Genomic DNA, 18968 nt, shown 5'->3' on the forward strand with positions numbered 1-18968 from the left:
CCTTGGAATCACTCTCATCAGAGCTATCATCACTGGGCTCTTCTTTCTTTTTGGCTGCAGGTGCAGGGATTTCTTTGCTACGACAGCCTCGGCAGGGCTTTCTTTGATGCCCAGATGTAGCAGCGTTTGTCCTCCGGGAAAGCGTGGTTCTGGGGAAAGTTTTTCAAGTTTTCTGCAAAAGGAACATAGGAGAATGATCTTAGTGAAACGCCAAATCAAATGACACCATATTTTCACTATCTCGAGGACAGACCAATACAATTATAGTTCTGATCTTTCCAAGTCAACTAGTAGATTAACCCTAATAAATCTAGAATCTGTTATTGGATTAGACTTTAAATCAATGACCCAGAAAAATAAAGATAAACATCACTACAAAGAAGAAAAACTAGATACATAAATGTAAGGAAAGCATAACAGACCTGAAGAGCGCGGCAAACATTATCAAACTCAGGATCAAATTAGGCTTCTCCTTCACAGTGACAAGCTCAAGGACAATGCGACAAGATTGGTCTTCAGGGTTGATTATAGGCAACGCAAGAGATCCACGAACTTCATGATCAATGGCTCCAGCTAAAAATTAGAACAAGACAAGCCATGGAATCAGGGACAAGTTCATTGCTCGCAGTACAGAACATGGCATCAATCCCACTTCTCTTTATCAGTCAGAGTAAACACTGTCTCCAAATTCCTTCTTACAAATCACTAGTCATCAGCACAAACCAAACCTTCCTCTACTCCATCCTTTTTTTTGTTATACCCTCCTTCAAATCTATTAGGGCTGCGGCTACGGCTGCGTCTCCTGCTTCTTGTGCCCCACCCAGTTTTCAGCGACATAGTTTATGCTGGAACGGGAGCAGCACAGCTACAAGGACAACTCAGAGATCGTCTATACAACAATCCAACAACATTTATCCAGGAAACTTATCACTAAACAATAAATGTTTCTAATTTTACCCTTCAGGTTTTTGTCATAACCCAAACACACAGATCAAATAACGAGATGGAGCAACAATACAGAGATACGTAACATAAAAACTTTATCAGCAGACCTGTGCGGCAAACCTGAAACTTATAATAGGAGCCCCTGGTCTGTCATCCTGTGGGAACTCAAACTTATAGCTGCCACAACATATATTAGGAAGTTAACCATCTGAATCACGTAAATATAGAAAGCCAAGAGAAGCAAACAAGTGATTGATCCAAAATCTTGATGTTTATAAGTTCTAGATTTGAGGTAGGTATTAAAGGAACTAGTACATACTCAGGGTCATATATGACTTCATCCACAGTGCCCAACCGCTCAATTTCTTGGAGAAATTAAGCACATTCACTCGTAAGAAAGAAACTTATTGCATAGAGGCCTTACAATACAAAGTCTCAGAACAAGCATTCAAGCTCCACAGCCAAAACTAATACAACTACAGAACAAATACATGAGATAAAGGATCCAGTGCTTGCAGGTGCCAAATTGATTCCAGACAACTAACTCAAATGTCGATAGCACAGGTTTCAAATGGGATCTAATACAATATAAAGGGAATGGTATAAAATACCTTAATTCTTGATTGAACTAATGATGCCCTCTTTGTGTTGTAACGGAACTTATCAACAAAAGCCTGCAAAAGCAACAATTACAAATGGTAATAAATCAGAGCCTCAGCTGCAAATCTTGCTAGCAAAAACAAAAACTTTCAAGCTCTTTGTATTAGTTTACAGTGAAACACGACTCCAAAAGCAGTAAACACAAGCCTAAGTTATGTAACTGTGTACCTTATCCTCTAATCCTTGGAATATAATCACAGGGAAAGAAAACTTATCAACAAATTTGATTGACGACCTCTCAAAGTAAGCTTCTTCGCTACCTGTAGCCAAAGGAAAGAGTGAGCTTAATAGTTCAATCATTTTGATCTAATGAATTTTCAAATGCACTATTGCTTACCAACAAGGTTGTCGGTATAACGGGACTCAAATTTGTGCGAGTCTATCTTCAAAGAGTTGAGTTCCAGTCTGTAATTCAGTGCCAAGAGCTGCTCATAAACTCCAGCACCACCAACTAAATTCAGTTTGCTCCCATCTTCTCTTGTATCTTTGTAAGATAAGAAATCAACAACACCCATCTTAGAGCTTCTAGCTACCAGTACCAGTTAGATTTAAGTCTTGACTCCATACCCATTTATGTCTCAGGACTGCAATAATACTCAATTTCAGGTCACAACAAAACCCAAAATCTGTTGGCGTCACTGATTACAACATCGATGACAGCAACACATTTCTGCATTCAAACAAACACCTGCAGAACTATCCAATCTTCCATGTTCAAACATCGAGCTTATTAACTCATTTTCTATCTTGTTTAATTCAAGAAAAAACCTCATTTCATTTAAATTAAAACCCCCCAAAACAGATCTGTTGCTGCTTGTTGCTTCTCGTTACTTCATCACCGAATACCTAATTCAATCACCACCTGCTCCATTCTCGTCTCAGCACCATCACTTACTTCAGCTGTTCTGCGACTCCAGCAATCACCCAAAACACCACCACTAGACAGCACAAAAAACCCCAAATCTCCATCAATCAAGCTTATGTAATGAACCCACAGATCTGTTGTCATTGAACCTTCTTCATTCCCATCTCAATTTGTACCCACAGTTAACACCACCAGTTACATTCATTTATAGCAGCAGCAGTCTTCAAAACTTCAATATCAAACCGAAACCATGAATATCAACATTATACTTCTTCATCTGAACCCTAACAACAAGCACACAACCACACAATTACCACAAAACCCATCTTCTTATGATTGAAATCGAGCTCAGCTTCCCCTTTAATCAATTCAAATCTTCAAATCTATCACATAATCATACATCCAACACAAACCCTAGCTCTGATTTTATCAATCCTCCAACACAATAGAATCCTAGTTCTTCATAAATCTGCTCATGTCTTCTATCTATCTGAGGGAATCAATCGAACCCATCTCTGTTTTCAGTTGAAGCTCAGAAACCCTCATTTCGATTTCCATCTCCTCCCTGAGTTGATTGTTACCGAGAAGAAATTTGGTTTTGTGTAACTTGAATCAGTGATGGGGTTGATTAGAATTTGGTTCAGATCTGGATTTGATGAGCTGCTACTATTGACTGTTGCGGATGAGAGAAAGGGGGAGTTAAAGAGAGAGATTGAGAGAAGATGATGAAGAAGAGGGGTCGAGAGAAGAGCAGCGGTGGTGATGGAGCGCCGCCGTCATCTGTGGAGTAGAGGTGTTCTTCAGCGGTGGTGATTGAGAGAAAAACAGATAGGAATTGGGTTCGAGTGGTTGAAGGAGGGTTATGCTTAGGAAAAAAAAAAAGAAGAAAAGAGTGAATCCGAATGAAAATGATGGACGGTTGAGATTGTATTTGAGATGCTCATACGGATTAAGAAAAGATCTTGACGGTTGAGATTGTATTTAGGATGCTCATGCGGATTGAGAAGTATGTGTTTCATTTTGTGCTAATACGAGCTCATGTATTCGGTTTGATTATCAACCTTCGACACGAAAAAAATCCAAAAAAAATATGAATAAATGTAGCACATTCTTATCGACATTTTGATATAAAAAATCCAAAAAATGTATAAGAATAAAGTTGAAAAATAAGAAATCAATCCGATAATTGGTGTGTTTCTTTGTGCTTTTGTGCTTTCTCTTTGTGCTTCCGGTTTGAATTTCGACTAGTTACATAGGTCATGAAGTAATTTTGACTAGTCATACATGTCATGAAGTAGCTTTAGTTCACATTAATAGCATGATATATCATCGAAATCGATAAATATGAAGCTCAATGTCGATTCAAACTTCAAATGTGGTATAATGACATACAAATTATGAACCAAGAAGCTCTGAGAGGGTTCTGACTTCAAACTTAGCATGATACATCATCAAAATCGATAAATATGAAGCTCAATGTCGATTCAAACTTCAAACTTGGTATAATGGCCTGTAATCTATGAACCACGAAGCTCTGAGAGGGTTCTGACTTCAAAATTAGCATGATACATCATCGAAATTGATGAATATGAAGCTCAGTGTCTTCAAGTTCGGTATAACGACTTACAAACTATGAAAAAGAAGTCTGAAAGTCCACAAAAACGATGAATCCAACCATTTACTGGTAAGATTCCATGGAAATATTCTACGAAACCTTAAACACACACAAAACTTGGTAAGAACGATGAATCCATCCATTTACAGGTAAGATTCCTTCGGAATATTCTAGGAAACCTTAAACAAACCCTATTTATGCATATTGGATGCAAACCAGGCTCCAAGATCAAAACCTGGCCGCGAGTGGACTACTAAGTCAGAAACTTGGTAAGAACGACGAATCCATCGATCTACAGGTAAGATTCCATCGGAATATTCTATGAAACCTTAAACAAACCCTATTTCTGCATATTGTATGCATACCAGGATCCGAGATCGAAACCTGGCCGTGAGTTGACTACTATAAGTCAGAAACTTGGTAAGAACGACGAATCCATCTATTTACAGGTAAGATTCATTCGTCATATTCTACGAAACCTTAAACAAACCGTATTTCTGCATATTGTATGCAAACCAGAGTCCGAGATCGAAACCTGGACGGGAGTAGACTACTATAAGTCAGAAACTTGGTAAGAACGACGAATCTATCGATTTACAGGTAAGATTCCTACGGAATATTCTACGAAACCTTAAACAAACCCTATTTCTACATATTGTATGCATACAAGGCTCCGAGATCGAAACCTGACCGTGAGTTGACTACTCTAAGTCAGAAACTTGGTAAGAACGACGAATCCATCCATTTACAGGTAAGATTCCTTCGGAATATTCTACGAAACCTTATACAAACCCTATTTCTGCATATTAGATGCAAACCAGGCTCCGAGATCGAAACCTGGCCGCGAGTGGGCTACTCTAAGTCTGAAACTTGGTAAGAACGACGAATCCATCCATTTACAGGTAAGATTCCTTCGGAATATTCTACGAAACCTTAAACAAACCCTATTTATGCATATTGGATGCAAACCAAGCTCCAAGATCGAAACCTGGCCGCGAGTGGACTACTAAGTCAGAAACTTGGTAAGAACGACGAATCCATCCATTTACAAGTAAGATTCCTTCAGAATATTTTGCGGCTTAATCACCTGAGCATTTTTTTTGGACATTATATTTTGTTTCACAACTCTTATAAAGGGTTGTCTTAAAATTAGTATATTAAAGAACCACAAACTTGACAGAACTTGTGATAGTGTAGGAATGGTTAGTGGTGTAGACTTTCATGCAGGAGGCTGAGGATCAAATCCCCCCATCCTCATTTCTGCCAACGTTCTATATTTTTACTTCAACAACACTTATAAGTGTTGTTATGCATTTTTATTAAGAAAAAAAAACAACCAAAACTTGTGAACGATAAGGATGGTTGATGAGATAGACTTCCATGCAGTAGATTCATGTTCGAATCTCCCTTCTAATCTCATTTTTTCCAACATTCTATATTTTTACTTCAACAACACTTGTAAGTGTTGTTATACGTTTTTATTAAAAAAAAGACAAAACTTGTGAATTGTAAGGATGGTTGATGTGCCAGACTTCCATGCAGTAGGTTCATGTTCGAATCTCCCCTCTAACACTATTTTTCATCATCATATTTTGGTGTTCTTCAACAACTCTTGTGAAAATTGTGATAGGCTTAGTCACTACCTTTATAAAACAGAGTTGTTATAGTTAAATGTCGTCACAACGTTTTTGCTTAAGGAGTTGTCGTTTGTTTTCTTAGCGCAACCCCTTGTTTCTAAGGGTTGGCAGTGATGATATACGACAACTCTTCCTTTGAAACCAGTTGTAAAACATATGAATTTCTACGATGTTTAGCGAAGAGTTGTAAATCTCCAGTTGTAGATGTATATTTTTCCCGTAGTGTGCTTTATTGTTTATTTTAGATATGTTGTGGACAAGTATCTAATTGATGGTTAGTTTTTTTGGTTGCTTTAGACACTGATTCTGGTCTGGACATGTATATGTACCAGAAATCAGTTTTATTTTGATGGGATAATCTTGCTTTATGAATGAAAATGATATTAGTTAGAACTAATTTTCAGATTACATGTTAATTGTCTTTTCAAGTTAATTTTTACATATTCTCAGATGCATTTTTGATTTGCATTGTTCTTTGTAGCATTCTTGTTTATGCAGTGGGCATTCATTGTAGCAATGGCTCTCTTCTTCAAAAGCGCAGCAACAGTTCTCTTTAAGTAGCTTGATGATCTTGGATTTGAGTGGATCAATGGCAGAAAAGTAAGGAGAAATAGGAATAGGATTCAGGTTAACTCGTTTTCTTCACTGCACCGAGTCGCGAGTTAACTCTCTGCTCAATCACTGGCTAACTCGTTCCAGTTACTGATTCAGGGGCTTCAATGCCATTTTACGCTGCTGATTTAATGCCACATATGCACTAACGGATACTAACGCCAGTTAACTGTTTTCTCAAAAAAAAAACGTGACGGGAAAAGTCAAGAGTGTGGCATTTAATAAACTTTGAAAAAAACGGTGGCATTTTCTTAAACATGAAATAGGAAGTGTGGCATTTTATTAAAATCCCCTAAAAACAAAAGGAGGAAATCCATATCGTAACCTCGCGTTATCATTTGGAAATGGCTTTTACGTCCAAATCTCTGTCAAGGATCAGATAATCAAAGACACCTTATAGACCGGCATTCTGCTTATCCTAAGTCACAAATAGTTATTTACCGTCCTAGTTTTTATGTTTGAGGGTCATTTTGCTTGTTTTTTCATCATGGCTGAAGGAAGACCTTAATTCTTGACCTTCCTTAGTTTTGTTTGAGTTTGTTTTCCTTGTGTTGGGTTCTCCCTTATTTTAGTTTATGCCTTGTATGTTTGGTGGCTTGTTCTGCTTTTGCATCTTTGTATTTTGCCTTTATTTACCTATCAAAATAAAATAATAATAATAATTAAGGTTTCCAATATTTTTGGCTTCGGCAACAAATTTTTTTTAAAAAGAAAAAGTTACTTTTATAAAGAAGAAACTTCTTTGGGGTACAAATGCTCCGTCGAGTCATTCCTCACAATTACATGAAAAAGACAGAGACATGCGTTGTCTCATATATGAATGAGTATGTTCATTCCTTCCTGATTGTAGTTGTTTTTCTATTGCGAAATTCACCAAGCCATCTGCTCCATGGTTCGCTTCTTGATATATATGTGTGAGTTTGAATTCTGTTATTGGGTGTAGGTTGTGTCGTATTTCTGCTATCATGTTTAGAATGATCCATGATGTTTGTGCTTTCTTTTTCTCTAGTAACATTTTCAAAGAGGCATAGTCAGTTTCAAACCAGATTTTCCTCCGATTCCTTGTTCTTGTCGCTCTCGTGGCTAGTATCAAAGCCCAAGTTTCCGCCACTATTGTCGTGGTTGCTCCAATGGGTGCGACCATCGCCAATTTCACGAACCCTTCTTTATTTCTGCATAACCATCCCGCTCCTTCCATCTCTGGTGGGCCTCCAGGTGGTCCCCTGCTTGCACCATCGGTGTTGATCTTCAACCATGTAGTTGGCGGGGGCAGCCATTTTGTTAGAGCACTGCTTGGTCGAACTCGAAGGCGTTGCTATCTCAAGCTTGTTTGTCAAGTTTAGTTGTCGAAACTATAAATCTTGATTTCTAGTCTACTTATAGCTAAGTCTCGGATTAGGATAGAAAGTGTAGTTGAGCATTAGACTTCACGGCGTTCATCGATTGAAGATGAAGAACTACTAAGGGGAGCCCTTGGAACTTCATCAACAAAAGGTATGTGGAGACTTGAACTCATCTATCACTCAAAAGTCTATTTACTCTATCTCCTATTTGAGACAAAAGTTGTATAGCTATATAGACTTCAATTATGCACATTTGATATTTCGAGCTGAGTTTAACTCGCTTACATACTTCTCGAAATATGTGTTGGTAAGATTTCGCTTTAACCAAGTTCATCTTATATTCTTGACGAAAGTCAAAAGATGATTATGTGAAAATTGCCTGATAACATCTTACATGATTTGTGTGAGACAGTCATTTGATGTAAATTCGGAATGTTTCATATTGATCATTCGATCACTTGAAAATTGTTTTGAAGCTAATAGTTTGTGTGAGACAGCTATTGTCGTCTTTCGAGAATGTTTCAAGGGTGAAATGAGAGTTTAGAACAATTGGATATAAGCACAGTATGCACACTTGCTGAAAAAGCGGGGGTCTAACAACCACACCCAATATTTCGCTTAGCAATCTGTATGGACAAACTCCAATGTACTTTTAAGAGAATCAACTAGACAGTCAGACTTAATCTTGATAAAGAGTATATCGAGGAGTTAATATCTCAACCTCTTTATTTGATACTCAAGCAAATAGAAATCTGCGAGTTTAAATAAAATCAAGAGAGATAAACTTGGATGGTACCACAGACCAATATCCAAGGATCAATCAATTTTCAATCAACAACCAAAGGTTGGATTTCACAATTGATAGATACAACGCACAACCTATGATATTTCAATTATAGAACAAAATATAATGCGGACTAGAAATAACACAGACACCGGAATTTTGTTAATGAGGAAACCGCAAATGCAGAAAAACCCCGGGACCTAGTCCATATTGAACACACATTGTATTAAGCCGCTACAGACACTAGCCTACTACAAACTACTTCGGTCTGGACTGTAGTTGAACCCCAATCAATCTCTCACTGATCCAAGGTACAGATGCGCACCTTAGGTCTCTGATCCCAGCAGGATACCACGCACTTGATTCCCTTAGCTGAACTCACCCACAACTAAGAGTTGCTACGACCCAAAGTCGAAGACTTTAATAAACAAATCTGTATCACACAGGAAAGTCTACGGTAATAGATAAATCTGTCTCCCATAGAAATACCTACGAGTTTTGTTCCGTCTTTTGATAAATCAAGGTGAACAGGAACCAATTGATAGCCCGGACTTATATTTCCGAAGAACAACCTAGTCTTATATTGTGGAATCACAAACGATGAGACAAAGATGTTTGTGACTACTTTTATATCTTGCCTATCGGAAATATTAATCTCAAGCCAATCGTTACGATTGTACTCAACACGATATAATCAGCAAGATCAGATCACACAACTACAAGAAAATAGTATCGGTCTGGCTTCACAATCCCAATGAAGTCTTCAAGTCATTAGCTACAGGGTCTCGAGAAGACACCTAAGGGTTAAAGGAGAATCGACTCTATCTATGCAACTAGTATTACACAGGAGGTGTGGGGATTAGGTTTCCCAATTGATAGAGTTCTCCCTTATGTAGTCTTTCAAATCAGGGTTTGCAATCAATGTTAGCTCAGTAACAAAGCATTCAATATTCACCGTTAGATGAAAACCTGATTAGATTCAACCTAATAGCTTTCAACTGTTGGATCGAAAACTTAGCTTGTTATACACAAATGAAATGCACGATTTTAGGTTTGTGTAACCGTACCCAAACATGTACATTTGTTGGTTCAACAGTAGTTAACCAAATGGTTAGCCATATGAGCACTTTCGTATCAACCTTATTCTTCTTCACCATAACTAGTTCAAATGACTCAAATGAACTAGTTAAAGAGTTGTTCAATTGTATAAATCTTACAGAAGAATATAAGACACAATTGAAGCAAAAACGATTTGATTCACTCGAATCGATTCATGAACTTTATAGCCACTATTTGCAAACTTGCATTCCTTAGTTAATATAAGTATAAGTTCACGAATAATATTTTTTAGATATAACCAACTCAAGTTCGTGGACTTAAGTTCCCGGAAGGAGTTCACAAACTCCAACATATTTTCTCGGGATGAGAACCTCCGCCAGTTCGCGGACTGAGCTCACAGCTCTTGTTCTGGTTTTTATGTTCAACAAAGTACGCATACTTTGGTTCAAGGAATAAGGACTTATACATATATGTGTTGCCACACAATGCTTATATCTAACAATGGTTATATAATCTAAACTTTCATTTCAATCATTGAAACATTCTTAGAGGACGTTATTATATAGTTGTTATTCACAAACTATTTTTCGTCAAAGCCATTTTCAAAGTGATTGAAACATAATCATGACTTTCGTCACTAGGTAAAGATGAACTTGGCCAAAGCAAAAGCTTACCAACACATATTTCTAGAAATAGATATGCGAGATAAAGTCGTCTCGAAATAGCAAATGCGTAAAGTCTATATAGTAAAACGACTTTTGTCTCAAGATAAGAGATAGAGTAGATAGACTTTTGAGTGATAGATAAGTTCAAGTCTCCACATACCTTTTAGTCGATGAAGATCCACCAGTTCCTTGAGTAGTCCTTCATCTTGTGTGATGATTTCCATGGAGTTCTTGAGCTCAACTACACTTTCTATTCTAGTCCGAGACATTAGCTATAGTAGACTAGAAATCAAGACTTATAGTTTTTATCACTAACATTGACAAACATGCTTGAGATAGCAATGCATGAGAGCTTGACCGAGCAATGCTCTAACAATCTCCCCCTTTGTCAATTTTAGTGACAAAATTATTAATACATATGGAATACAAAAATAAATACATAAACTTTTGTAGCTCCTATTCCACATGTCTAATCTTCAACATTACTCGAAATCTTCGTCACTTCCAAGTACTCCAATGTTCCCAAAGGTTGTAAGTTCAGCATCACCGTTGTTGAAAATCCGTAGCTATAACAATGAGAAAACAAGTATTCTCAATCATTGTTATACAGTGTCATAGTATTATTATACGGCATCATAGTTCAATTGTATCACAACTTCGACAACAATACTATGGTGATATTATCACTCCCCTTTAGTCAATACTCCATCTCACATGGAAACCACTCCCCCTTACATAATGATCCGAAAACCATATGTATTTGTAGTATGAACTACATATTAATTCTCCCCCTTTTTGTCAATAAAATTGGCAAATGTACGAAAACGGGATCCTAATGAAATTTCCGAAAGAGAAATTTCATGACCAAAGGAAACACATATCAACTTGTTTAGATGCAATCATATAGCCGAAGTTAAATGCTTTCATCAAGGGGTTTATAAAGATACAAGATAACCCCTATATTATTCCACAGCCGCACTCCCCACAAAGATTTGACAATTAATCACAAGTTCAATTAAGAACTCTCCCCCATAAAATGTCATTTCCGGAAGAACAACAAGAGCGACCTTAATTTCAAAAGAAAAGAAGGATTTATTTGGATACAACACACTAAGAAACCTGACAGAAAATCAACCTATGGAAACAAATGCAGAATTGACGCAAACACTTAATGAAGTTTCAAACTCAATTACCCAAAAGATCGAGATAAGCACAGGAGCAAGAATTATTGGAGCATCTAATAAATCAAAACAACACCAATAGACTGTCGTAAGTGTTGAAAAGTAGCAGTGTCTAATGGTTTGGTGAGAATATCAGCCAATTGTTGTTCAGAAGGCACAAATTCCATATTAATGATATCATTTTCATAAAGATCTCGAATAAAATGGTACCTTATATCGATGTGCTTTGTTCTTGAGTGCTCAACGGGATGCTCAGTAATTCGAATCGCACTAGAGTTATCACAAAAGATCTTCATTATTCCAATATCAATTCCACAATCATCCAACATTTGTTTCATCCATAGAAGTTGAGTACAACATGAGCCAGCAGCAATATATTCTGCTTCACATGTAGACGGGGATTGTGAATTCTGTTTCTTGCTATGCCAAGCCGCAAGATTCAGTCCTACAGAGTAGAAACCCCCTGATGTAATTTTTCTGTCTTCTACATATCCTGCCCAAACAACATCTGAATAAGCAGAAAGGTCAGTGTTAGTATCAAAAGCGTAGGATAGACCATACCCGACAGTATGATTGACATATCGTATGATCCTTTTTGCAGCTGCAAGATGAGATTCCTTTGGATTAGCCTGAAATCTAGCACAACAATCAACACTAACAGAAATATCAGGTCTAGTAGTTGTAAGATATAAAAGGCTACCAATAACGGATTTATACAATGTTTGATCCACTTTTACTCCTTTCTCATCTCTGTATAGTTTACCAGTGATATGTTTTTCAATGATGTTGTAGTAATAAGTTCGTTGAGACTTGTGAAAGCAAAAGATTTTAGACTATAAAACTTAAAAATAGAAAACTTATTGCAAAATTGATTTCACGATATTAAAAGTAAGCAAGACACTAGATTCCACTATTACACATGAATGAACGATACCAAATATGTTTCAAAACTCTAACTATCCTTTAAGTCCTTTATTTCTTAATTCACACATAACCAAACATATTCCCAAATATTAATTGTATTCCCTAAGAATAGACTATCAATCAATTAAACAAAGTATAATCTATCAAATTGAATCACAAGTAATTAAGAAAATTATGTGAACATTTAGAACTCCGCAAAAGCGGTGATTGAATGAATTATAAATTGTAAATTAGATAAAATAAAATTGTTACCAATCATTCATGCATAGATAGCTTCATCCATTGTCTTGGTTGCGCGAGAATTAGCTCATCATCATGGAAACACGCTCAAAATTCATTTTTATTTCTCAAAGGGTGTTTAAAAAGATGAAATGGGAGAAACAATGATAAAACAGTGATTTTCTTTTCTCTCCCAAAAACTCTCCCCAAATGTGCTCTCTAGCTCTCTATTTATACACACAAATACACATCACTCAAATATATTCTTCCATAACTCCAAAATCTTATTCTTTTTAATTAAAAATATCTTCAGAATTTTCCCTTCTCTTTATTCTATATATTTCTTTACTAAACTCATATCTTCTTTAATTCGCAGAATAAAATCCAAGATAAAATCTTCTAAGGATATCTTTCTTGTTTAATACAAGATAACTTCTTTTTTCTTCAAAACTTCATGTTTGTAAGGCAAGAAGATATTCTTATCTTAAAGATAATAAATCCTTTACCGTTGAAACAAAATTTTCCGCCAATTTTTTCTTTTCAAATCAAGGAAGAAGATGGAGCCCCCTTAACCAGTAATGGGGTGCGATTAGCAGTTGCTTCCCTGGGGTGCCCCTTATCAGTTAGGTGCGCCTTATCCAAAACTTAGAGTCCGAATAACATGTGTCCTCCGGGTGCCAATACCAACTTTTCGAGCCGAATTTTCCAAAAATGTTTATTTTCCAAAAATACCTACAAACACATAAAACACCATAATAAGTAGAAAATCGAGTATCAACAATACTAAAAATTGAGGACAATTTGGTCACAAAAATGTGTCTATCAAATGGTAGGTTGGGAAAATACTGCAAGTGCACAGTGTCTAACTAGCAGAACAATGACAAGTACAGGTCGTTCCCATGAGGAATGTGAAATACTACTACTAATTAATATCAAAACTAACTAATCGACAAGATGATGTTTGAACGATTTTCAGAAATTTGGAACAAAATGAAATAATAATAATTCTAACAGTAAACAAAATAAGAGCGGGTTATTAGGATTTTCGGTTTCCACCAATTAATTATGCAAATTCTACTAGTCATTAAAAATATATTCCATGCATTTTCAAATATTGTTTCTCCGCTGTAATTTTCTTCGCTTCATGGGTAGTGATTCTAAAGCATTACCTATCAATCATAAAGCATATCACGTCAAAGAACTTAACCAAAGCACGCCATATCAATTGAAAAGAATAAATAATCAAGAAAATCACATGAACAATAAAATACCAAGCCATATGAAGAAAAACTACTAGTCATTCAAATCATTATTGAGCATATAAATGTAGAGTTTACACAATTAAATTGGTTTCTACCTAACCCCAACATCACTCTAACTAGACATGGCTTTCTCAAAAGCCATAAACATATTAAAATCAAACTCTAGCTAATGAAAAATGAAGAATCGAGAACAAAACTTCAAAACCCTTCTCTACTTACGGCCCTGTGGTCGGGCTCTCCTCTCAAATAGTCGACACCCCTTCTTAGAACCTTCCCTTTCTTTTATTTCATTAACCAAAGAATCAAAATAAATTATTTTATGAAAATATCTTGCATGCAAGTTGATGCCGTCATCAGTACTTTTCCCCAAATCGTATTGCCACCTCGTTCTTCCAATGAAATAATAATCTCTCCTTATTTCCAAAATCTCCCAAATGAAAAAAGAGTTACTTTATTTCCAAAATAATCCCACGTGTAAATATTCCTGAATTGATTCTTCACATGGCAAATAAATTATCTTTCCCGGTGGAATATATTTGTAATAAAGTAAGAAAGATAAAATACTCCCATTTTCAGTTTGCATGTGCCAACCCCACTTTGATTTCAATTCATTTGATGCGTTTGTGCCTCGCCTATGAAACAATTTTATGTTGCTGATATATATGGAGATACCATGCCAGCTACATTTTGTCATTTTTTTCATTGTGGTTGCTGATATATGGAAATACCAGGCCAACCTCATTTCATCATTGTGGTTGCTGATATATGGAAATATCAGGCCAACCCCATTTCATAATTGTGGTTGCTAATACATGGAAATACCAGACCAACCCGGCTGCTGATACATGAAAATACCAGGCCAGCATAATAAGTGCTGCTGATATATAGAAATACCAGGCCAGCATAATTGATCATTGTGGTTGCTGATACATGGAAATACCAGGCCAACCACATTTCATCATTGTGGTTACTGATATATGGAAGTACCAGGCCAACCACATTTTTCCATTTTCGTCGCAAACACCATTAAGTCTCACATTTTGTTGTTTATTCGCTGAATGATCGAATTCACTTGTACTTTCTACAAAAGCACTAAAATATTGTACCATAGCTAATATAAATGTGGGTATAGAATGTAGCATATACATGCTTATCAACACCCCCACACTTATATTTTGATAGTCCTCGAGCAAAACAGAGATATTATGCAATTAATTTTTTTTATTTTTATTTTAATTCTAAGAAAAGTGAAAACCTGCAAAAATATTGATAATTACCCACTCCCCCACACTTAAACATTATATTGTCCTTGATGTAATTGAGTCATCCAACGTAGAAATTAAGATGGGAAATACAAAAATAAACAATAAAAATAAGAGATAGAGTAGAGGGAACAAATCTGATGGGTTGACTCCCATGAAGCGAAATGTATTTGTTTCCCTACTTGCCAATATCATGTAGTCTCAAACAAGGTGATATTGGTACCCCAAAGTAGACATCCAATCATATACATAGAGTCTAAAAAGTTAAGGATCATCCCAACTAAACCGGTCAGCTGAAGATATGTCCCTGTGAACACTATAAACCTCCAAAATGGTATGTAAATTCATTCTAAATCGAAAATTGTAAGTGATATTAAAATAATGCACAGATGGGATAAGTAAATCATTCCCATACGCAACAAATTCAGATTATTTGACCGTTTTTATTGGCGGAACACGCTCTAAATCAGGTTATAAATCAGCTGAAATAATTTACGCGGAACAAGAGCTCAATGGAGCAATAATATCACGACTCATAGACCCATTATCATCTAAAACGGTTTCATTATTAATATCATCAAGACGAAAAAATTCAGAACTTAATGGCTTAAGGGTCAAGGTCGGATCTTTCTCGACTAATGAAACTAGTCGAGACTCGGACAAAACTAGAGGTTCTAATTTGGGGTTTCATTTATTAGTGTCTTGCAACAGTGTGGAGTATAACAAGGCATTGACTTCACAAATAACACTATCATCATCAAAACCAAACCCAAAATGAGCTAAGAAAACCTCTAATGGATCTTCCAAGTGGCTCTTGCAAAAGCTTGCCGAGTACATACTTGTTTTTCGCCCGCAACACTTCGGAATAAGGTACCTAAAAAAAAATCAAGCAAACTGCATAAAAAGACTAAAAGAAATTTAAAAGAAAAATAAAAATAAATTATGTACGAAAACTAAAAATAAACTATATACAATGATATCAACAAAAGAGTATTTTGCAACCACTCTCTGGCAGCGGCGCCAAAAACTTGGTAGGTTTGGAAACCTACAATAAAATACTGCAAGTGCACAGTGTCTAACTAGCAGAACAATGGCAAGTACAGGTCGTTCCCGCGAGGAGTGTGAAATACTACTACTAATTAATATCAAAACTAATTAATCGACAAGATGATATTTGAACGATTTTCAGAAATTTGGAACAAAATGAAATAATAATAATTCTAACAGTAAACAAAATAAGAGCGGGTTATTAGGATTTTCGGTTTCCACCAATTAATTATGCAAATTCTACTAGTCATTAAAAATATATTCCATGCATTTTCAAATATTGTTTCTCCGCTGTAATTTTCTTCGCTTCTTGGTTAATGATTCTAAAGCATTACCTATCAATCATAAAGCATATCACGTCAAAGAACTTAACCAAAGCACGCCATATCAATTGAAAAGCATAAATAATCAAGAAAATCACGTGAACAATAAAATACAAAGTCATATGAAGAAAAACTACTAGTCATTCAAATCATTATTGAGCATATAAATGTAGATTTTACACAATTAAATTGGTTTCTACCTAAATCCTAACATGACTCTAGCTAGACATGGCTTTCTCAAAAGCCATAAACATACTAAAATCAAACTCTAGCTAATGAAAAATGAAGAATCGAAAAAAAAACTTCAAAACCCTTTTCTACTTACGACCATGTGGCTGGGCTCTCCTCTCAAATAGTCGACACCCCTTCTTATAACCTTCCCTTTCTTTTATTTCATTAATCAAAGAATCAAAATAAATTATTCTATGAAAATATCTTGCATGCAAGTTGATGTCGTCATCAGTATTTTTCCCCAAATATTATTGCCACCTCGTTCTTCCAATGAAATAATAATCTCTCCTTATTTCCAAATCTCCCAATGAAGAAAGAGTTACCTTATTTCCAAAATAATCTCACGTGTAAATATTCCTCAATTAATTCTTCACATGGCAAATAAATTATCTTTCCCGGTGGAATATATTTGTAATAAAGCAAGAAAGATAAAATACTCCCATTTTCAGTTTGCATGTGCCAACCCCAGTTTGATTTCAATTCATTTGCTACGTTTGTGCCTCGCCTATGAAACAATTTTATGTTGCTGATATATATGGAGATACCAGGCCAGCTACATTTTGTCATTTTTTTCATTGTGGTTGTTGATATATGGAAATACCAGTCCAACCTCATTTCATCATTGTGGTTGCTGATATATGGAAATACCAGTCCAACCTCATTTCATCATTGTGGTTGCTGATATATGGAAATACCAGGCCAACCCCATTTCATAATTGTGGTTGCTAATACATGGAAATACCAGGCCAACCCGGCTGCTGATACATGGAAATACCAGACCAGCATAATAAGTGTTGTTGATATATAGAAATACCAGGCCAGCATAATTGATCATTGTGGTTGCTGATACATGGAAATACCAGGCCAACCACATTTCATCATTGTGGTTGCTGATATATGGAAGTACCAGGCCTACCACATTTTTCCATTTTCGTCGCAAACACCATTAAGTCTCACATTTTGCTGTTTATTCGCTGGATGATCGAATTCACTTGTACTTTCTACAAAAGCAGCAAAATATTGTATCATAGCTAATATAAATATGGGTATAGAATGTAGCATATACATGCTTATCAACCAGTAGTGGGCATAGGTGTCATTTTTGGAGTGGACTTATCCAGGCCGAACCTTGATACAAGATCCTTTGCATATTTTTCTTGGGATAAGTAAATTTCATCTTTGTGTTGTTGAATTTTTAATCCTAAAAATAACTTCAATTCACCAACATTGCTCATTCCAAATTCTTTAGCAAGAGAGACTTGAATATCCTTTGCAAGTTTCTCAGAAGTTGAACCATAAATGATATCATCTACATAGACTTGAGCAATGACAACATCTTTCCCACTCCATTTGGTAAACAAAGTTTTATCAGCTCCGCCTCGTGAAAAACCTTTTCTAATAAGAGAAGTGGTAAGTTTTTCAAACCAATCTCTAGGTGCTTGTTTTAACCCATATATTGCCCTTTTGAGCTTAAGAACATGATCTGGGAAATCAAGATTTTCAAAACCTTTAGGTTGAACTACATAGACTTCTTCCTTTAAAATTCCGTTTAGGAATGCAGATTTTATATCCATTTGAAACAGCTTAACCTTACAAAAACAAGCATGAGCTAATATTAGTCGAATGGACTCAAGGCGTGCCACATGAGCGAAATTCGTCAAAGTCGATGCCTTCAATCTGTGAATATCCTTGAGCGACAAGTCTGGCTTTATTTCTGACAATTGTGCCAAATTCATCGGACTTATTCTTAAATATCCATTTATTACCAACAATATTAATATTGGAGGGACAAGGTACAAGTTCCCTGATGTGACTTTTAATCGTCGTTGTTGTAAATAAGGATTCGAACTCTAAGACTTGTTAAGATTAAATTTTAAGGTTTAATGAAAATAATAAAAGAGAGAGTTACTGGGACTAGGAGTTCACCGAATTCATATCATAAGGTTTAATTATTTATTCTTCGGCAATTATAGCTCAATAAATAAAATATACTAACTCTTATTTTTGCCAAGGTAGATTCTCAAAACATAAGTTATAAATCGTAAGCATGGGACATCAAACATATAAGCAAGCATGACCCATCGAATAAAATAATAACTAATTAAATCAAATCATAAATCAATTTAAAATAAGTGCAAAAGTCATATAGAGAGTCAAATAATTTTACCATGTATGAAATTCGGCTTCCTCCGTCATCCCAGTGATGGGGTTTAGCTTCTCATGATGAAAACATACTCAAAATTTATTTTTATTGCTCAAATGGTGTTTACAAAGAAGAGAAAAGGAGAAAAATTAAACGCAACTATTTTTCTCTTCCAAAACTCCCGATACCTC

Source organism: Papaver somniferum, chromosome 6 (genome assembly GCF_003573695.1).
Source record: "Papaver somniferum cultivar HN1 chromosome 6, ASM357369v1, whole genome shotgun sequence".
In the NCBI taxonomy this organism is placed as follows: domain Eukaryota; kingdom Viridiplantae; phylum Streptophyta; class Magnoliopsida; order Ranunculales; family Papaveraceae; genus Papaver; species Papaver somniferum.